The sequence below is a fragment of the Schistocerca gregaria genome, chromosome 6 (genome assembly GCF_023897955.1).
Source record: "Schistocerca gregaria isolate iqSchGreg1 chromosome 6, iqSchGreg1.2, whole genome shotgun sequence".
Taxonomy (NCBI): Eukaryota; Metazoa; Arthropoda; class Insecta; order Orthoptera; family Acrididae; genus Schistocerca; species Schistocerca gregaria.
In genome coordinates, this window is record NC_064925.1 from 538,590,405 (window position 1) to 538,603,982 (window position 13,578).

Consider the following 13,578-nt stretch of genomic DNA (forward strand, 5'->3'; position numbering starts at 1 on the left):
CATTTGTTCTCTAGCCATCCCTGCTTAATCATTTTGCACTTACTGTCGATCTCATTTTTGAGACGTTTGTATTCCTTTTTGCCTGCTTCATTTACTGCATTTTTATATTTTCTCCTTTCATCAATTAAATTCAATATTTCTTCTGTTACCCAAGGATTTCTACTAGCCCTCGTCTTTTTACCTACTTGTTCCTCTGCTGCCTTCACTACTTCATCCCTCAAAGCTATCCATTCTTCTTCTACTGTATTTCTTTCCCCCATTCCTGTCAATTGTTCCCTTATGCTCTCCCTGAAACTCTGTACAACCTCTGGTTTAGTCAGTTTATCCAGGTCCCATCTCCTTAAATTTCCACCTTTTTGCAGTTTCTTCAGTTTTAATCTAGAGGTCATAACCAATAGATTGTGGTCAGAGTCTACATCAGCCCCTGGAAATGTCTTACAATTTAAAACCTGGTTCCTAAATCTCTGTCTTACCATTATATAATCTATCTGATACATTTTAGTATCTCCAGGGTTCTTCCATGTATACAACCTTCCTTTATGATTCTTGAACCGAGTGTTAGCTATGATTAAGTTGTGCTCTGTGCAAAATTCTACCAGGCGGCTTCCTCTTTTATTTCTTAGCCCCAATCCATATTCACCTACTACGTTTCCTTCTCTCCTTTTTCCTACACTCGAACTCCAGTCACCCATGACTATTAAATTTTCGTCTCCCTTCTCTATCTGATTAATTTCTTTTATTTCATCATACATTTCTTCAATTTCTTCGTCATCTGCAGAGCTAGTTGGTATATAAACTTGTACTACTGTAGTAGGTGTGGGCTTCGTATCTATCTTGGCCACAACAATGCGTTCACTATGCTGTTTGTAGTACCTTACCCGCATTCCTATTTTCCTATTCATTATTAAACCTACTCCTGCATTACCCCTATTTGATTTTGTGTTTGTTACCCTGTAGTCACCTGACCAGAAGTCTTGTTCCTCCTGTTACCGAACATCACAAATTCCCACTATGTCTAACTTTAACCTATCCATTTCCCTTTTTAAATTTTCTAACCTACCTGCCCGATTAAGGGATCTGACATTCCACGCTCCGATCCGTAGAACGACAGTTTTCTTTCTCCTGATAACGACATCCTCTTGAGTAGTCCCCGCCCGGAGATCCGAATGGGGGACTATTTTACCTCAGGAATATTTTACCCAATTGGACGCCATCATCATTTAATCATACAGTAGAGCTGCATGCCCTCGGGAAAAATTACGGCTGTAGCTTCCCCTTGCTTTCAGCCGTTAAGTGACCGGCACACGCTTAAATAAGAAGATGTTCTGCCTACCTCTTCTCCCTCTACCTCACGTCAACCAATCAGTGTAAAACGGGTTCACATAATCATCAAAACGTAAAAATCCAAGTGCAATAATAACAAAAAAATAGTTATGTATAAAATATCTCTTTACGACCATGGAACTACTTAAATATTGTATAAAATATCAATTAAAAGCTTTAAAATAACTGTACAGACGATGTATTCTCAGTGTGCCGTGTATGGGCTAAGGTGGTACCACCACATTGGTTTCAAAGTCAAAGATGTTGTGAAGGCCTTTGGCATTGTGGCATCATATCGATATGTGAGTTGCGACTCGACTGCAATTAAATTACAGGTCTGATGATGGTCATGTGATATGAACGAAACCGGTCACCTATGTTATTGTAGCATACGTAGTGCCATCAAGACTGAATTTTAAAAAGAAACTTTTCTTAAAAAATCAGAAATAATTTGGTTGTCATGTTTTAATGTTTTACTGTGGGCAACGTGGAGTTAACTCCACTTACTATGCGAAATCTACAATGCATTCCGGATTTCCAATTTTCTTTCCTCCTCTCCTTTCTTCTTCATAAAGTCCACACTGAGTTGACTTAAGTCATGGAATACGTCCGATTATCGTGTCTGGCCTCCTTTTCACCGACGTAGAACAGCAACTCTAGGTGGCGACGGCTCATGTCGCTGGAAGTCCCCTACACAACTGTTGAGCTGTGGTCCCTCTAGAGCCAACCATAATCGCAAAAGTGTTGCCGGCTCAGTATTTTTTGCACGAACTTACTTTTCGATGATGCTCTATAAATGCTTGATGGAATTCATGACAAGCGACCTTGATGATTCACTCAAATTGCCTACAATGTTCTTCAAACCAATCGCAAACAATTGTGACCCGGTGACATGGCGCATTTGCCACACATAAAAATTCCATCGTAGCTTGAGAGCATAAAAACCAAGAATGGCTGCAAATAACCATCCCCGTCAACGATCAGTTCATCTGGAACAGAGGACACAGCCCATTCCAGGTTAACCCAGCCCACACTATTATGGAGCCACCACCAGCTTGCACAGTGCCTTGTTGGCAACGAGGGTCCATGACTTCATGGGGTCTGCGTCACACTCGAACCCTACCATCAGCTCTTACCAGCTGAAACCGGGAGTCATCTGATCAGGCCACGGCTTTCCTGTATAGGGTCCAACCGATATGGTCACGTCCGGCCGCTGTGGCCGAGCGGTTCTAGGCGCTTCAATATGGAACCACCCGGTCGATACGGTCGCAGGTTCGAACCCTGTCTAGAGCATTGATGTGTGTGATGTCCTTAGGTTAATTAGGTTTAGGAATTTCTATGTTCTAAGGGACTGATGACTTCAGATGTTAAGTTCCATAGTGCTCAGAGCCATATAAATCATTTTTGATACGGTCACGAGCCCAGGAGAGGCGCTAGAGGCGACGTCGTGTTGTTAACTATGGCACTCACCTAAGTCGTCTACTGCCACAGCCCATTTACGCTACTGTCGTAACAGATACGTGCGTCTTACGTCCAATATTAAGTCCTGCGGTTGTTTCACGCAGTGTTGCTTATCTGTTACAACTACTGACAAGCCTACACAAATGCCGCTGCTCTCTGTGTAAGTGATGGCCGTGGTGAGAGATAATGCCTGAAATTTGGTATTCTCTGCACTCTCTTGACACTGTCAATCTCGGAATATTGTATTTCCAAACGATTTCCGAAATGGAATGATGCGTCTAGGTCCAACTACCATTTCGCACTCAAAGTCTGTTAAATACCGTCGAGCGACTATAATCACGTCGGAAACGTTTTCATATGAATCACCAGAGTACATATGTCAGCTCCACCAATGCACTGTTCGTGTACGTGATTCTGCCGGCATCTGTTTTTCACCTGAATGTACATATGCATTTGATTCTTCCAGTAATTTTCTCATTGACCTTGGGCTTCCCAACCGCTAAATTTACGTATTCGTTCTTCTTTACGTCACTCCTAACGAAGTCCCCTACATACATGAATATTGTGCCTGATCATCGATCGCAGTCACATCATATTCTTTCATTTATTTCCACTCACAAACTTACGTTTAATAATGTTTTGAGTGACCTGCCAAACTTTTCATCTGTAAGTCGTGTACTGGTCTACTATCATAAGTACTTATATTAAACCCTGATTTATGAATTTAGGCTCTGTTATATAAACATCCAAAGGAAGGAAGGAAGAAAGATTGGCTTTAACGTCCCGATGACATCTGTGTCGCTAGAGACGGAGCACAAGCTCGGATTGTGTTAAGGAAATCGTCCGTGCCCATCCAAAGGAACTATCCAGGCATTTGCCTGAAGCGATTTAGGGAAATCACGGAAAACCTGAATCTAGATGGCCGGACGCGGGTTTAAACGGTCGTCCTTCCGAATGCAAGTCCAGTGCGCTAACCACAGCGCCATATTGCTCGTTATGATTGTTCAAGGCCCACTAGTCAGTTTGCAATCGCTATATGACTACGAAGTAACCCAAAAGGGAAAAAAATGACTGTAGTACACACTTAAAGAGGAACCACGCAGCGTGAAGTAGATGTGCACCGTTTGTGTAACTGAATATCAGTGTATAATCACTCTTGAAAACCTCTCAAAATTATGGAATGCAAATGTGGTTTGCTTCTACCTAAACGTAGTGTTGTGGAATGATTTCCCATGAGTCTGATCACACTGCTTTAATCTGAACACGGTCTAACTCTGTAAATACCTCACCGAAGTAACTGAGTATTGATGCGGTTCAAGCACAAAATTTGCATTTACTACTGCAGAAGCTGAACGCCTCACTACCATGTTCCATACAAATTATTGCACTAAAATATGAATATACTTATTACAAAAATCTTCCGCAGCATCACCCCCATCTCAGATTTATCGCTGAAACCCACCACTCACGAACTGAAAAGTATACATGCAGAGAGTGTGATATTTATTACAACCTCCTCGGAGAAACTACAAGTGACTAAATTATTTTATTATCTGTATGGTAGTCTATCACTGAATTGATCGAAGTGGAGACTCCCAATAAATATGCACAAGAAGGCGTTGCATGCCATGTGCTTCAAGGTTACGCACGAAAATTAAATAACCAATCGAGGAAAGAAAATTGAGGAACAACACAAAAAATTGATTGTATTAAGCTCAGAATAATCAATCAGTAGATAGATTCCACGTAGCCTTTATAGTACACATCAACACGAATCGAATCTCTAGATACTATCATAAAAATACAAGTTTGTTTATACATACCTTGCAGTGATGCATTAAATAACCTGATATGCGGGAGAGAATTACGAAACTGAGTGTCTAAATCATTGGACTGAATAAATTCGACACTGTCCTGTACTGAGCTAACATCTTGCAAAAACTAATTGATCTCCGAGGTTCTGTAATACCACGCCACTAAATATTATACCACGCTCGCATTTCATCACTACTGCCACACGCAAGATGACAGAAACATGAATGTGAAAAATCTACCGAGTCAAGTGTCTCTGTTACGTTACAAACTTTAATAACATTGCCCCACCACGAAAAGTATAATGTTTCTCATTGGACAGACAGAATTTTTGTAGGCGGAGCTTAAGGTTAACATTGATACCGTGATTTGTCAGATGAAAACTTAGCCAGATAGTTTTTTTTAAACCAACTTCATTAAATTTTAGTAAGGAGAAGTTACGACAGTAGTTGCTTCCGAGAGGGCGAGCTGGACGGAGCTGCGCCGGCCGCCGCCCCCTGACGAACACCGACAAGGTAATGAACGCACGCGATGCTGCATAACAGCGCATAAAGCTTCACTCAGAACTGCAGAAGTCTCATCTGTTACACCCCCTTTTTGCGTAATACTAGTGTCCATCGGCAATTAAAGCTCATGGTGTTCACATTTGCCACTTGAAGTAAAAATCTGAAACGCGATAATTTTTCTGTTGTATAGTTATTGAGAAGCCACATCAGCCACTGTAATTTGCGACAAGTTAGATAAGTAATTAAAGATAACTGGGGGTCACTGTAGACCATTTTAACAGTTTTCTCTCTTGAGAAACTTAATTTAAACCTAGATTATAGATGTGATATGGCATAGGTCATCCTTCGATTCATTGTAGAACTTGGAAACCCACTGAGGGAATATTCGTTCACATTTTTTTGAACGCACTTTGTTTTTATCATACTGTATTAAAACATTACCTTTTATCAATAGTGCAATTTATAAACGATGTTTTGTGAGTAGAATAAAATTTCCAGTGGTAAACTTAACTGCTTTTTCGACGTTATTTTACCAGCTAACTAAAAATAGGAAAGCCTTGAACCCCTTCCACTAAATGTAGCTAATATTAAGATTCTTTTACAGGGAGTGCAGTGGAGCTGACGCTGAATTCATTAAGTATTTGGTTATATCATCGCTAGTGTCACTGAACTCTTCTGAATTCTAGATGTCATGTGTGCTCTGGCGTCTCCTTACCAGCAACAGGTCCCAGGTTCAAATAGTCAATTCCCTAAAGAACGCGCTCAAAGCGTCGTTGCGCGAAAGTGGTAGGGAGACACGATATAGAACAATCATACACCACCCAGAATGTTAGAAGGTGGTTCGATGGACCCTCTGCCAGGCACTTGAATGTGATTTGCAGAGTTTCCATGTAGATGTAGATGTAGATGCAGTGTCCCAGGGAAGTGTGATAGCACCACTTTCAGCCTCTATATACATAAATAACCTGGCCGGCCATTGCAGCCGAGCGGTTCTAATCGCTTTAGTCCGGAACCGCGCTGCTGCGACGGTCGCAGGTTCGAATCATGCCTCGGGCATGGAAGTTTGTGATGTCTTTAGGTTGGTTATCTTTAAATAGTTCCACGTCTAGGGGACTGATGACCTCAGATGTTAAGTCCCATACTGTTTAGAGCCATGTGAACGATAAATAACCTGACGGACAGCATGGGCTGCAGTTAACGGCTGTTTGCCCATCACGCTGTGGTGTACGGTAAGGTGTCGTCGTTAAGTGATTGTAGGATTATACAAGGAGACTTCGACGAAATTTCTAGTTTGTGTGATGAATGGAATCTTTCTCTAAATGTAGAAAAATGTAAGTTAATCTCGGTGAATAGGATAAACAGTCCTGCAACGTTCGAATACAGCATTAGAAGGGTGCAGGCCCTAGGGCCGGCCGTCGTGGCCGAGCGGTTCTAGGCGCTGCAGTCTGTAACCGCGCGACCGCTACGGTCGCAGGTTCGATTCTTGCCTCTGGTATGGATGTGTGTGATCGATCTCCTTTGGTTAGTTAGGTTTAATTAGTTCTAAGTTCTAGGGGACTGATGACCTCAGATGTAAGTCCCACAGTGTTCAGAGCCATTTGATCCATTTTTTAAATACCTAGACATACAGTCGCAAAGCGATATAAAATGGTATGACCACTTCAGGTTGGAGGCCAGGAAGTCGAATGCTCGACTTAGTTTTATTGGGGGAATTTTGGGCAAGTGTAGCTCATCCGTAAAGACGGCTAGTTCGACCAATTCTTGAGTACTGTTCAAGTGTTTGTGATCCCCAACCAGGTAGGGTTAATGGAAGACACCGAAGAGCAGAGGCCGGCTGCTAGTTTTGTTACCAAGAGGTTAGCTCAGCGCGCAAGTATTACCGGGATTCTGGGTGAACTGAAATGGAAATCCATGGAGAGAATACGATTCTCTTTCCGAAAGACGCTATTGATCAAATTGAAAGAGGCCGATTGCAGAACGATTCGACTGCTGTTAATGTACATTTCAGGTAAGGACCACGTAGATAAGAAGTGAGAAATTACGTCTCGTACGGATTCTTTTGTAAAGTCGTTTTTCTCTATTTGCGAGTGGAACAGCAGAGTAAGTGACTAGTAGTGGTACAAGGTACCCCCCGCAATGTACAGTGCGGTGGTTTGCGGAATATATGCGTAGACGTGGATGTAGATGATACAATTGTAAAGGTCTCATCAGATCTGCAACAGAACTCGCTCTCAGGAATCAGCTTACACCTCATCTCCGAAGGGTACAGAACGAATGCGTGAACTTGTCAGAGTCGGTCGCGTGGCTGATTTCAACTATCTAACGCCTGATAGGTTGTATCTCAGCGGAACTTACCTAAGGTGAAAACGCTCAACTGCAGCTCTGCTTCACGAAGATATAGCTAAAAGAGCTTACAAGATCTATCGATATCACAAAATTTAGACAAAGATTATTTTGCGATCCAAAGGAAATAGAACTGCGAGTGCCATAAAAATGCTGAATATTTGCGTCTCGACATTTGCAACAAATTTCTAACGATGTCATCTCCAACAATACAACTATGTCATCTACTAAGAGCTTCATATGGGTATAGATGTTATCTGCCAGGTTACTATCTAAAATAACATTTGTACTTCAAAAGTCATCTCATGGTGTGTTCTACGCGATACTTCTTGCACAATCATCATTTTTTGCCATTCCTCTTGTAGTCATGAATGATATTCGGAAAGAAAAACAACTAATGAGGCATTACGTGGTCTCGACCCTCTCTAATTTTACATTCATCTTCTTTTCACGGAAGATACACACGGAGAAGCAACACGTTCGTTGGTTCTCCTATGAACGTGAGCTCTCGGAATTTTAATAGTACACTACACTGTGATTGATTGCACTTGTTTTGTAGCGTGTATCAGTGGAGTTTGGAGAACGTATGCGGGACACTTTTCTGCTTATTCTACGCCCTTCTCTCCTTACAAGTTTCTCTATTTGCTTCTTCAGTTCTACCTGATTACGGTCGCAGACTTGGTAAGAAATGCTCACATCACACTACCTTCAGGCACTCCGGATGCCATAATCATTTCTCACGATGCCTTGCCGTTATTAGCGACGCAACGATTTCTTTTTGCGGGGAAGACTTCCATCCAGTAATATCTCCATGCAATTATTTCTTTGCCCCGAATTTCGTTTTATGCTCAACGGAGTGGAAATGTAACGACGTTTTTCTAGCATTCAGGATATACGGTATTAAATTTTGCTCCACTGTCATCTACCATAATGATGTTATGAGCAGCCATAGCAAGTTGGGTTCTGAAGGATCGGTGCATGCGGAAATCATCTTTATACTGACATAGGAGCTGTTTACCAAATCTGCACGAATGGATGAACATCGAATCTTATTTCAGTTATAGTTGCAAGCGTCTCAAGAGACATATACAGGGTGGTTCATTGGTCGTGACCGGTCCAAATATCTCACGAAATAAGCGTTAAACGAAAAAAAAAAAATACAAAGAACGAAACTTGTCAAGCTTGAAGGGGGAAACCAGATGGCGCTATGGTTGGTCCGCTAGATGGCGCTGCCATTGGTCAAACGAATATCAACTGCGTTTTTTAAAAAAATAGGAATCCCCATTTATTATTACATATTCGTGTAGTACGTAAAGAAAGATTAATGTTTTAGTTGAAACCACTTTTTTCTCTTTGTGATAGATGGCTCTGTTATAGTCGCAAACATATGGCTCACAATTTTAGACGAACAGTTGGTAACAGGTAGGTTTTTTTAAAATTAAAGTACACAACGTAGGTACGTTTGAACATTTTATTTCGGTTTGAAGCAAAGCAAGCGCTGTATCATGTATAAGATACAGAGGCGAGCGAGTGCACGGGACTTACCCTAGTTCACTGCTAGTAGCGTCACGTCATCGTAACGCGCCTGCATATAGTATTGCACCACATTTAACATAAAAGTAAAAATTAAGATTTGTGTGTAAAACTTTGTAAAAGTATAGTTCTATGTAATAATGTTTCAGGTAACAAATCTTAATGTTATAAAATTAGTAGTTTACGTAAAATTCACGTTTTGAAAGAAAAATAGGAGGCGCTAAATAATGACGCTAGGAAGCCAAAATTTGGTGAGAAGGTGCAGTAAGAAGTCATTAATGAGTGGTGCTGGTTTCCAAAACCATAAAACTAAAATTGACTCCAGAATCCGCGTTTTTCGGAAAAATCAGAGGCGCGAAATAATAGAGCTACAATATTGAAAATTGGTAGGATGCTTCAGTTCACCCTAATAATAATAATGGAAATACCACAATCAGTTACCTCTTCTCGTTTTTTAGTAATTTAGTAAAAACTACTTTTGTGAGTAAAATGTACATAAGCATTATAGATTAAGTACTTTAAATTTTAATGATAAAACAAATTCTTTAAGACCAATGATCAGATAGGACAATTAACAAAGCTACACCAAGTTTTAGTCTTGTAGCATAATTAACAGCTGATACAAGTCTTGATAAAGCTATGGTTCAGAGGTAACAATCTACCGTTAGTTCCATTGTAAAAATTCTAGAGAGTAAAGTTTTAATTTTAGCGGGCTGAGATTTTCTACGTGCTTCTGTACTGCTCAGATGTATGTATACAAAAATTGAGAAGTTTGTAAAGCTATTATTAAATGTGATATTTAAGATTATGCGCCTGAGATAGCGATCATTTTGGCTGCAGGCGTCTGCATAGGAACGAAAAGAACAGATGCTCTCTTGGCGGTACGCGCCGGAGCTATATAAAAAGAGCGGCAGAGGCAGTAGTAAGCTCACTCCGCATTAGACCAACGCCTAGTCCACGCGAGCTTAACGTCCGATCGCGCCTCGCCTCGGGTGACGTCATAGCGGGCTGTGACATGCGCGTACTTAGCAATGTAAACGGACATTGAAAATCGCGAGGACTGTACACCGTCCTGGATCGTTTAGACTTCGGTAACGAACTGTTATTGTGCCGTCCGTGTGAAGTATAATTCCGCGTGGCAAGTGGTGACTAACTCCACTTTTAAGGCGAGCATTAATCTTTTTTTTTAACATTATTGCGAACTATTAATAGAGCACCGTTAGTTAGAGTAATGAACTATTCGGGAGGAACTTGCTGTAGAAGTCGCCTCTGAACTATTAAACGATTGGCTGAATTAACAATATTTAATGTCTTTAGCATTTTCAGAAGTTTCGAGTAATTTGTGTGAGCCTTTAAGATAATAAAATCTTGTTTGGAACTTTAAATTTTATTGAAGCAGCCCTAATCCCGTGAAGAACTATGGATATTTTTCGTTTAGCTGGGCTGTACAGGAATGTGGCCGTGCAGACTGGGAACTAAGGTCAGTAAGTTTCCCTTCGTTTTCTGACTGGCCACCAAATTAGTTGCCAGGCTCGCGTGATTTAAGGTGGCAATGTTCAACTTTCATTCAACATTAAACAACGACTTCTTCGCCGTCCCACATATGTTGCATCGGCAATAGTCTGTTACGTGAAAGGAACAAACAACTCATTCGACCAACTTCTTCGCCGCCCCACATATGGTGCTTATCGGCCGGGAAAACTGAATTAAAAGCAAATAAAAGTGCTCGATGTGTGAAAGCGATTGGTATAAATTAACGAACTCGGTAGGCAATAACAGGACACTGAATTGAACTAGTGTGGGAACAGTGTTACCAGTAAAGGCAGGTGTAGTGTATAAACAATAAGTGTCTACCGCTGTACGTTGGTTAGTGACGATGGTGAGGAAGGCGACGATGCTGGATCGCGGCTGCCGACGGCGCTGAGACTAAAGGAAGACGGTGCGTCATCGCGGAGCTGCGCTGATCTGCGAGACAGCTGCCGGCTGCGCCGAGCGGTCAACGGTGCCTTGCTGCCCCCCCCTGGAGCTATTGCAGTAGGCGATTCCTGTGGCGGTACTCGACGCTACGGCTGCTGCTGCTGCCTTCAATACGTCGCGACGCGTCGCATCACGATTGCTGGTACACCGCGACGACATCATTCGTCGAAATCAAGCATTTAAGTTAAGTCAAAGACTTTTAAAATATTTATTAACTGCTGCTAACAAACTAAAAGATATGGAAAGTAGTGTACATTTCAGAAGGGAACCGGTCTCTGACCAAGAATCCTCACGATCAGGAATTGAGTTTAATGAGGATGGTTCCATTAATCCCTCAAATATTGAACTAGAACGTAATTTGTCACCAGTAAATTATGACTTTAATTTAAATGAGAGTGCAGGGATGCAATCAATAAGTGAAATAGAAGTCAAAAGGGAGCCAGTAGAGTTGCTAACTTTGTCAGGTAGTGAAACTGAGCTCAATATATCTCCAGCTCAGTCAAGTCAAGAGATACAAAGTATCAAGGTAGAAGCTCCGGATTGGATGCAAATACTGTTTGCCAAACTCGAATCAAACCAAAATAAAATTGAGGCTAAAATTGAAAATAGTAATAAAGAGTTGGAGAATAAAATTGAGGTTAGTAATAAAGGGTTGGAAAATAAAATTGAGGTTAGTAATAAAGGGTTGGAAAATAAAATTGAGGATAGTAATAAAGAACTAAAAGAAGAACTGCAATCAAAATGGAATAGTTTGAATTATAAGATAGATGCTATCCATCATGACATTCAAGTAAAAGTAGGGCAACAGTTAACTAAAATGCATAGTACTTTCAAATGTGAAATAGATCAAATTCAAAAAAATTATCAAGAGGCAGATGAACTTTTGTAAGTGAGGTTGTCCGAAAGATTGAGCAACGAGTCCAAACTTTGCTCTGACAAAGTTAAAGAGGTACAAATTAAAGTAGATACTTGTCAGAAAAACATTGAGAAAGTAAAAGAAACCTGTACCGAAATTCGTGGTGCAGTGGAACAAAGATGTTCTGCCAGGATAGAAGCAGTAGAGTCACAAGTAGAGGAATTAAATACTAACATTGCTAACCTAGAAAATAGAGTAACCTCTGTTAATTCTAGTCATTCTACTGTACAGCATGTGACTTCAGTTGACGCCGCTTTTATAGGGTGTCGACAGTTTTTGCGCTTTGATCCTGATAAGTACATTCACCCTCTTGAATTTTGGAATGACTTTGAGGATGTTCTCCCCAACACTTGGTCAGAAAGAGAAAAAATTTCATTTATAAGAAGTCATTTGTCAGGTGATGCTTTGCGATGGTCAGCGGATGTAATGATCAAATGTAAAACTTTATCTGAATTTAAGTCTGCATTTCTCAACGAATACTGGTCACATAACAAACAAAATGATGTGTTAAGGGAATTCTGGAGTGGTAAGAAGTTTTTCCCAGGGCGTGAATCAGTAAAGGATTTCGCTAGGAAGTGGGTTTCAAGACTGTCACATTTGACAGAAAAGATGAAGCCAGATATGATCATTATGGGTTTAGAAGGTAAGCTGCCGTGGTACTGGCAGAAGAGGATCATTTCCGCCCCTAGAGATAATATAGACAAATTTATTGAATATCTGGAAAGAGTGGAAAGAGTAGCTGCTGCTGAGGAGCAGGTGCAGCAGAATAACAAATCTTCTAACAATCACGTACAAAATAATGGAAACGTGAACGTTAGAAATATGGAAGTTAGGCACACCAAAACAAACTATCGAAACCAAAGCCGTGGCAGAGGAAGAGGGGGTAGATACTCACCACGCTTTCGTAACAACTACTATGACGAAAGTGGAGAAGTAAATACTATGCCATTAAGACAAGAAGGGAGTCATGATGCTACTATATCTAGTGGTGTCACAGATGAACACAACAGGCCGCGTGTGGGAAACTAAATCCCGTCTATGAGGAAACTGGCGCTCACCAGGCGGTAACAGTAACACAGCCAGTAACGGAAACACAGACAATCAGCCAACATACACAGACAGACAACATGGATGACGAAATAAATACAGATAATACCAGTGATGTGTTAAGCCACTCTCACAAAATAGTGGATAGTATTTTGGATACACTAGAAAAATGGGTCAAGGAAGAACAGGAACTCAAGGTAGATAATGGGGAAGAAATAGATAATGGGTTTGAGTCTGATGGGAATAATGATGAAGTGAAAGCTTACATCTTCGATGAAAATGGCAATCTAAAAGCTGAAGTAGAAGTAGCAGAAGTAGAATCAGTACTGCAAAACTTTAGAGAGGAGGAAATGATGAATGAAGGGGGTAGAAATAGTAACGAGGTGAAAGAATCTAGTAGCTGTGTAAACGTGCCACAAATGGTTGAAGGTGACGACATTCTTATGAACAGCAATATTGCGCAGGGACGCAGTTGCTCAGAGGTAGAGGATAGTTTGGCTGATGTGCAGCAAACAAAAGTAGAAAAAGTCGTCAGATGCTTCGATTTAAAGTTAGTGGACAGATTAGAGAAAGCAGCTAAGATTATAGAGCACGATGAGCCCCAGGATGTAAATGTAAAGGTAATTGCAACTGATCAGAATTACTTTAGCTGGAAGAACA